Raw genomic sequence first — 7,923 nt, forward strand, 5'->3', positions numbered from 1 at the left:
TACAATATATATAAAAAGATTCATGTTAAGTACAGATTGAAAATTGGGAATCAGTTTAGGGCAGAGGTTTTGTGGATTCTTTCATACTACAAAAGAAAAAAAATTTGGCTTCTGGGGAATTGGACTTATTATCTAGTTTTAAAGACTAGAATGCTAACAACAAAAATATGAAGAAAATTAAAACCCCTGATTGTTAAATTGATCTGTGAAAACATTGTTACTGGAAAATGAGTAAGTAGGACTTGAGGCCTTTCTTCCAGAAAATAAGGACTTGATTGTCAGGCCTATATTAGGTTCTGAACCTTAATGCCATGTATTTGTACTTATTAAAAATTGTTTCAGTGAAAAAAGCATATTAGTAATGTGAACTTCTAGTCTAGTTGGGAGTTCTTCCATTTGAAAAATGTGATATTTGCATGGGACTGTTTGAATCTTTTTGTTTTCTCAGTTTCCCCTCTACTGGATAGAATTGAAGCTAGAATTTTCCCTTTTGATAAAGGAATAAAAAGTGAACATGTTATTTGTAAATTGATGTTTAGTAACTAGAGAAACTTGAAATACTAGACTACATTATAAGCCTAATCCTAGGTAGTCTTATGAAAATGTATCTCTTTAACTTCTTTTGAAATCGGTTTTGTTTTCAAGATATTTTAAGTTATATTTGTCTCCTCCTTGGGGCTTTTTTTTTTTTTTTTTAATTGAAGTATAATTCACAAGGGGCAACATTTTTTGACAAGGTTTCTTATAACTATGGCTGGATATTTTCTTTAGTCTTCCAAGAAGGGCCATTTTATTTTTTTAGTCACTTCTAAAGTCCTGTGGTCTTTAATTTTGGGGACTATTTTGCATATGAGTGCTAATAAATATTTAAACCCAAGTAGACCTCATCATGTGTCACCCTATGAATGTTGACAATGGAAGGACTACCTTGCCTATAGTATAAATACCAGTTCTGGATTGAAAAGCTGAGGAAGAAATGTAATTTTCTTTTTTGCATACATCAGAAAAATAGTGCGTGGAGTTTCCTTGTTGACCTCAGCAAATAAACTGAGCTGATAGTGTTAATTCAGATTCAGGAAATTATCTGAATCTTGTTTTTTCTGTAGATTTGCAGTCTACATGCAATATTAACGAAATCAAATAGCTTTTACAGTTTCACATGTGTACATAGGCTCTCCCCACTCTTTTCAGCATCCATTAGTTTTTGAACTTTGTAAACTGGCATTGAAACATTGCAACACTGTTTTGTTGCACCAATTTTATAAACTTTTACAGTGCAATACGTGTTATTTTTCAGAGACAAACCAAAGGTTAATTTCTCAAGGTTCTTGCTGCATGCTTTAGCAGCATTTGATGGAGGATCTTTTATATACATTTGTAATAGATGAAAAATAAAACAGATTGCAAATCCTTCTCTTTTTTTTTTGGTTGTTTTTAATGCTTAAACCATGTACCAAGTTTTTGGTCCAAATCATGTAAGATAAGTTAAACTCAAATTGCATTCTATTAACCAATATGAGTGTATTTCTGTAAGCATAGTTATGTTGAAATAAAGTTTTAAAAAGCATATTATGCCTTTGTTTGTTATTGGTACATCAGGTATCAAAGACGCCAAATTTATTTTGCTGGAATTGCAGGTAGATTAAAACTTTTCTAAATTATTTTCTCCTGATAACCCACAGTATATAAAAAGTTCATGGTAGTCTTTATTGCTTGGGGTAGCAATTTAGTGGGTAGTAGTCCAAAGCGTATCTTCCTGTTCTCTGCTTTCTGGGAGGTGGAGGTGGAGAAATAATGAGAGGTCAATTCATAGAAGGGTTTTATATAGTATTCGTTCCCAACCACAGGTCACCTTAACAGTACATGTCCCGATTCAGTGGCAGGCCTGGTGTTACTTTAAAAAAATGTTTCTTTTAATCCTCACCTGAGGATATTTTCTCATTGATTTTCAGATAGAGTGGGAGGAAAGGAGGGAGAGGGAGTGAGAAACATTGATGTGAGAGACACATCGATTGGTTACCTTCTGCACAACCCCAACCAGGGCCGAGGACTGAACTGCAACCAAGTTACATACCCTTGATCGGAATTGAACCCGCGACTCTTTGGTCCGAGGGCCGACACTCTAACCACTGAGCAAAACCGGCCAGGGCAGTAAATTTTGATTTGTAAATAGGAAAAGATACATTGAGGTGAAGATGAGTTATATAGAGTGTTCACTGAGGGCCATGGCAGTCTTAAGGATTTTTGCTGTATTTAATTGAACTCAGAAGATGAAACTTGGGAAAGTGATAAACCACTTTGTCAGGAGGGTTTTGCTTCTTTTGTTAATGGAAATAACACAATTGAGCTTATGTTTTTGTGAACTTGAGAGAAAAGGGAGAGGGAGAAACCTCTCTGGCTATGCAGAGCATCAAAACACCTGGACTTGCATTCTGTCCTGACGCAGTGAGAGACCTAGAGTATCTGAGTCTTAAGGAATGGATATTTCATATTTGAATTGAGAGTGATTTATCCTCTTACTCTCCTGTAAGATTTTTTATAAGCAACAAAGCAAAATGAGTTTCTAAACATTTATTGGCATAGTGGAATCAATGACGAGGAGGTTGGAAGTTTCTGCCTAATCAAGGAAATAAGGGAAATTTATCTCGACTATATAAGTGCTATTATGTCGGATTTGGTTTCTTATCTTCAATGAATCAGAATGATTTAAGTGTCTCCAATCCCAGTTAATGATTTTTACATGTGTCATTTATACTTACCTTTTTATCCCTTAAGGTCTCAGTCAGGGCTTGACCCAAACTTATATTTACTGTGTAGTGGTATGAGCTCCTCTCTAGGATACTTTATAATTTTTATCTTCAGCTCCATGAAGACAGATTGGTGAAGGTACTAAGAACAATGTGCTAATGTTTGCTCATCGGAAAGTTTCAGTGTTTAAGAAATTGTCTCTTCAAAGGATTTTTATGTTCACTGTATCAAGTGCTCTGCAGTGCCTACAGTTAGAGCTGGGTTCATAATAGGGGCTTTCTTTTTTTATTTTATCTTATTTTTTTTATTTTTAATTCTCACCTGAGGACATTTTTCCATTTTTTGTTCAGATAGAGTGGGAGGGAGAGAGAGAGAAACATCGACGCGAAAGGGACACATCGAGTGGCTGCCACCCACACGACCCAAACAGAGCCAGGGACAAACTGCAACCGAGGTACATGCCCTTAGCGGGAACTGGACCCAGGTCTCTCTGGACCCCAGGCCAATGCTCTAACCGCTGAGCCAAACCGGCCAGGGCTGGGCTTTCTTCTTTATTAAAATTGGACAGATCTTTTTAAGTTTAAAAACCTGTTTCTTTATCTGTAAAATGGGGACATCTATGTGTAGAGTGGCTTTGAGTGTTAAATGCGTTTTTGTTGTTCAGATAGAGTGGGAGGGAGAGAGAGGAAGAAAGAGAAACATCAATGTGAAAGGGACACATCGAGTGGCTGCCACCCGCACAACCCAACCAGGGCCGGGGACAAATCGCAACTGAGGTACGGTGCCCTTAGTGGGAACCAAACCTGGGTCTCTCTGAACCACAGGCCGACGCTCTAACCGCTGAGCCAAACTAGCCAGGGCAAGTGTTAAATGCTTATTAAACATGTAGTCTAGTGGTTGGCATACCATTTTAAGATCTCTTCTACTAGATAACAAACCAAGTAAGTATCTTTAAATATGTAAAGTGCTTCCTCTATTTGAGCATGATAAAATTGTATAATTCACCTGGTTGTCCTGCATTTCTTGCAAAAGAGTGAGCTTTTAATGTTAAAGTACTATGTGGCTTTTGTACCTAACCATATTGTAATATCCTTAACAGCCAGGATTTTTATTCAAGCACCTAAAACAGTATCTGATCCTTAGTAGGGCGAATCCTTGTTAATTACCAAAGCAAAGAATTCTGTGTGTGAGATGTGTGTGCTTCTCCTTGTTTTCAGTGAACGAATATTCAATGGTAGTTTTAGTGTTCTTTGTTTTTTTTTAAATTCTGATAATGCAGAAATCTCTTGGTTCATAGATTAGGGTATTTTTTTCTGGATATCTTAACAAGACAAGGAGGGTCAACCCAAGTAGTAGGAAAAGCAAATCTTTTTTTATTTTTTATTTTAGATCCTCACCTGAGGGTATTTTTTCACTTATTTCCAGATAGAGTGGAAGGGAGAGAGAGAGAGAGAGACATTGACTATCTACCTCCCACGGGACCCCGGCCAGGGCTGGGGACAACTGCAACCGAGGTACAGAATAAAACCTGTGCCCTTGACCAGAATAAAACTCGTGCCTCTTTGGCCTGCGGGACGAGCTGTAACTGCTGAGCCAAATTGGCCAGGGCAGGAGACAGCAAATTTTTTTTTTTATCCTCACCTGAGGACATTTTTGCATTTATCTTCAGATAGAGCAGGAGGGAGAGAGGGAGGAAGAGAGAGAGAAACATCGATGGGAGAGACACATCGACTGGTTGCCACCCACACGACCCCAACCTGAGCCGGGGACAAACTGCTACTGAGGTATGTGCCCTTAGTGGGAACCAAACCTGGGACTCTGGTCTGTGGGCCGATGTTTTAGCCTTTGAGCCAAACTGGCCAGGGCCGGAAACAGCAAATCTTAAAGAGACTTTTTTTTTTAATCCTCACCTGAGGATGTTTTTACCATTGATTTTTAGATAGAGTGGAAGGGAGAGAGAGAAATATCAACATGACAGACACATTGATTGGTTGCCTCCTGCATGACCCCACCTGGGGCTAGGGAATCTAACCTGAGACCCTTCAGTCTGCAGGCTGATGCTCTAACTGCTGAGCCAATTTGGCCAGGGCAAGACTTTAAGAAACTTTTCTATGAGGAGGGTTCAAATTTACAACAAGTTGCAGGAATGCTCCCATTAAAATCTTGTGTACCCCTCACTTGAGTTTACCATTCTCATTTGCTTTCTATGTGTTTTACTTGTGGAACCATCAGAAATTAAGTTGCAATCATACCCCTTCTCTTTGAATATTTATTTTATTTTGTATCTCCTAAGGACATGGGCATTCTCTTGCACAGTGACACTAAGTCAAATTCAGGATTTTTTAAGATGGTTTATCATTTTAGTATACAGTCTGTTTGAATTGTGCCAGATGTCTTCATACTAACTTCATCTCCTGGTTCCCAATCACCCATTGCATTCAGTTGTCACATCTCTTCAGTTTTATTTAATTTGGAACAATTTCTTTTTGTCCTTAATGACAAGAGTTTGGAGAGTACATGCCAGCTATTTAAAGAATGTTCCTTAATTGGAAATACTCTGATTGTTTTCTATGCTTTTGGTTATGCATTTTGTCAGAAGTACTAACCATCTGCATTAATTACATAGTCACATGCTGTCAGTTTATTTCTTTATTGGTTACGTTAACTTATTATTTGGTTAAGGTGTTGTCCACCAGATCTCGCCACTGTAAAGTTATTTTTTTCCCTTTACAATTAATATTCTGTGGGAGGATATATTGAAACTTACCCCTCAACAAACCCAATGATTTTTGCTTGTGTTGATTTTTGCTTGATTCTGTTATATGTTCTGTATATGGTTATATTCCTTTCTCCCTTTAGACTCAGGTTCTTTTCATGTGTAACTTGACATTCATTTTACCCCATTTCAGCTAGTGGTGTGAGGGGAGGGTGCCCTTTCTTTCCAGTTCCCTAAATGTGACTTCATACAATCTTTTAATATACTGAAGGATTCTTACAACCAAATACTTTGAAACTCATGTATATAAAAATTCTCTCTGTTTAAGTCATAACAGTACTATAAAAAGTTTATAACACTTAATGAAATGTAAACTGCAAATGGAAATTTACTAGTGGTCAAGATTTCCCCACTAGAAGGTAACTATTTACTTCCACATGTGTATGCATATTGAAGCAGGATTTCTATCATTTTTACATAAGTAAGGTTATTGATATCATGCAAGTTGTAAAACTCTTAAAGTTGACAGCCGTTTTAAAATATATATATATATTTGGATTGGTATTTTAGATAGGAAGGGAGAGGTGGGGAGAGAGAAACTGATGAGAGAAGCATGGATGGGCTGCCTCCTGCATGCCCCATACTGGGGATCAAGCCTGCAACCTAGGCGTGTGCCTGTCCTGACTAGGAATTGAACTAGGACCTCTCAGTCCATAAGATGATGCTCAATCCACTGAGCTACACTGGCCAGACAATTTGCAAAACTCTTAATTTGAAGATCTTTGTCAGTAGTTCTTCATTCTTTATACCTGCTGCATAATATTCTATAGTTATGGATGAGTTATGGTTTAGTCACTTGAATGCCTTTTTCTGACATCCTTATTGCCAAAATTTATTGACAATCTGGAAGTATTTGGGAATGGAAACCTACAAGTTACGTTTATGCTTGTGTTAAGACAGAACTTTCAGATTTGCCAATAGTAGTCAACTCTTACACTCTGTTAAAAGTTTTTTGTTTTTGTTTTTTTTTACACGGAAGATGTATGTATTTGGAATATTTTATTTAGTGTTGTTCAACGATGAATGACATGTCTAACATCTACCTTTCAGCATAGATATAGTAGGGAAATAACACCTTGTTACTTACATTACTGGGGTGAATGAGTGAATTATCCACATAATGGTACAATTAAATGAAGCAGAGGTTCCTACATGAGCATAAGCCATAACCTTAGCTGGACTTCAACCATGTCTAGTGAATCAGTGTGGGGAGCCCAGCAGGAGTCTTATTTGCATGAAAGAACAAAGATTTTTCTGACAAGATAAAGCAAGCTTACCTTAAAGTATTGAGAACAAGGCAAGTTTACTCAGTAGCAAGCATGGGTCCTTGGAGTTAGAAGTAGCCGAGGTACCTGGTGATTGCAGTACCTAGAATCCAGAGAAGCAAGGGTGGTAATGGTCATAAGCAGTGTTAGAAACATCCTAGAGAACTACTTCAGTAGGGACACCAGCGAACAGGATAATTCCACTGGTCAGTAGTGGCAGAAGTTATGTGAGGAGACATTGCTTGTGGCTTCTCTGTGCCCTGTACACAGAATTAGGACATTCCATTAACGGGAGCTGTTTGGGAGGAAGAAAGTGGCTCATTTCACATAAGAGTAGGCAGGCCTTGTGAGTCATCTGGGGATCCCCAGAATTGGGGAACATTTTGCATGAGACTGGAGATCCTGCATTAGCATTAGGAGTAATCCTAGAGGTACTATAACCAAGCATTGTTCTAACCACATTCCATGATCCCCTTAACATCCCGAAGAAGTAGGTCGTTACTCCCACCTTGCTTCCTAAAGACTTGTTGCCTGATTGATGTCACCCAAGTATTAAGTGGCAGGTCTGTGCCACACATCTGATTAAGTGAAGAATATAATGTGGGGAAGTAGATGCTAAAATAAATTAAAAGGAAGAATAGGATGGCTGGTTAAAGGGATATCAGCCTAATCTGAATTTTTAAAAAATATGTTTCTATTGATTTTTAGAGAGAGGGAGGGAAAGGGAGAGAGAGATAGAAACATTAATGAGAGAGACACTGACTGGCTGCCTCCTGTACACTCCCCGCTGGGGATCAAGCCCAAAACATGAGCATGCACCCTGACCAGGAATCGAACCAGTTAACCCTTTGATGCTCAACCAGTGAGCCATACTGGCTGGGCTGAATGTTCTTTTGATCCAAATTAAATAAAACTGTGCTTAATTAACAAGGTTAATATATTAACCTGTCATAGAGGGCAATCTTTCTCTTGACCGCAGGCTGATGCTCTAAGCATTGAGCAAAACCGGCCAGGGCTAGAGGGCAATCTTTAAATAGTCTTCCTTCTATCATGTCTAACTGGTTTATACTAAAGACCTTAATAAGCTTACCGGCAGTAAGATTAATTTCACCTTTTTGAGGTAAAAGTAAAGTA

Source organism: Molossus molossus, unplaced genomic scaffold, assembly GCF_014108415.1.
Source record: "Molossus molossus isolate mMolMol1 unplaced genomic scaffold, mMolMol1.p scaffold_m16_p_1, whole genome shotgun sequence".
Lineage (NCBI taxonomy): Eukaryota > Metazoa > Chordata > Mammalia > Chiroptera > Molossidae > Molossus > Molossus molossus.